Genomic DNA, 1,392 nt, shown 5'->3' on the forward strand with positions numbered 1-1,392 from the left:
AATGACCAACTCTCCTAGACCTTTAGCCTAGAAAATAAAGGGGCAAAGACAATTTTTCTTGTTTCTAATTTTGCTAATTAAACTCAAATGCACTCCCTAAGTTACATGTTTGATATGGAGGATGCGATCATATCAATACTAACGCATTAAATTTTATCAGAATTTCAAAACTAAGCATGTATGAACAAAAATAGTATCTCCTTGACTTGACATCCCCTTAAGAAAATATTTATTAGGAGTTTATTTTATCAAATATTTTTAGGAGGAGAGCTAATTATTTAGATACGAAGGAAATATTAAGATAGGTGATCCTCTTAAAAGTCTTTATATTGTATTCCTTCTTTCACTAGTAGGAATACACCGATTATGCTATATTATTATTGACATGAAATGGTGGGAAGTCTTGAATTTAATATACTCTAGTTATTATTAACATGGCTTCAATAGGAAAGAGCATTTTCCCCATATGTATACATAATACATTGAATGCATTTACTGAAGATTGAAGGATATGTGGTTTCCATCTAACCAGTAATTCAACTAGCATGTAGAGACTGATTCTGTGTACAAACTTCTACTAAAATTACCTATTGTTTTAAAAAATATTTTTGGCCAAAAATATTTTTGGAGCAAGAATTATACTATTTGATTAATTAATTAATTTAAAAATTATTTTGTCAATATTGAGAATAACAATTGGTATTCAATTAATTCTTTAAATACCTAAAGAGAAACTGCCATTTTTCGAATTATTAGAAACAATTTCTGTCACTTCACAAAAGCACGTTACTTTTTCTGAAAAAGCTTAAAATCAAACAAGTTGATACTTTTAAATAAGGATTTTTGACTTTTTGAAAATTTAACCAAATAGTAATTGTTTTGATACTTTTAAGTTTTAAATCAGTATTTTTGACTTTTCAAAAATTTGACCAAATAAATTGTTATAATGGTTATTTTGTGCCTCGTACATGATACAGCTGATTCTTGTAATGTGAACTTTTCTTTCGTTTCACATGGACTCAAAACATTCGTGTATCTAAAAACGTAAAACTTCTTACGATTAAAAAGAAAGGCTCAAACAATTAATGTAAATTATTCGAGGCACAAATAAAACTATATGTTGAAGGAAATTTTTCATCTTAACTATTACTTCCTCCGTTTATTAAAAGAATGACATATTTTAATTTGACAAGAACTTTTTAAAAAATAAAAAATATGTTTGAATTTTATTATCTTAAATCAAAATTATGTCATGCATGTAACGTAAAATTTTGAAATAAAAAGATATTAAAAAAAGAAAAAATTAAAATAAACTAAAAATAAATAAATTATTCAAAGCAGATGAAGTATTATACAATTAAATTATCAATATTTAGGAACAAAGAGTGCATA

The sequence above is a fragment of the Capsicum annuum genome, chromosome 3 (assembly GCF_002878395.1).
Source record: "Capsicum annuum cultivar UCD-10X-F1 chromosome 3, UCD10Xv1.1, whole genome shotgun sequence".
Classification (NCBI taxonomy): Eukaryota; Viridiplantae; Streptophyta; class Magnoliopsida; order Solanales; family Solanaceae; genus Capsicum; species Capsicum annuum.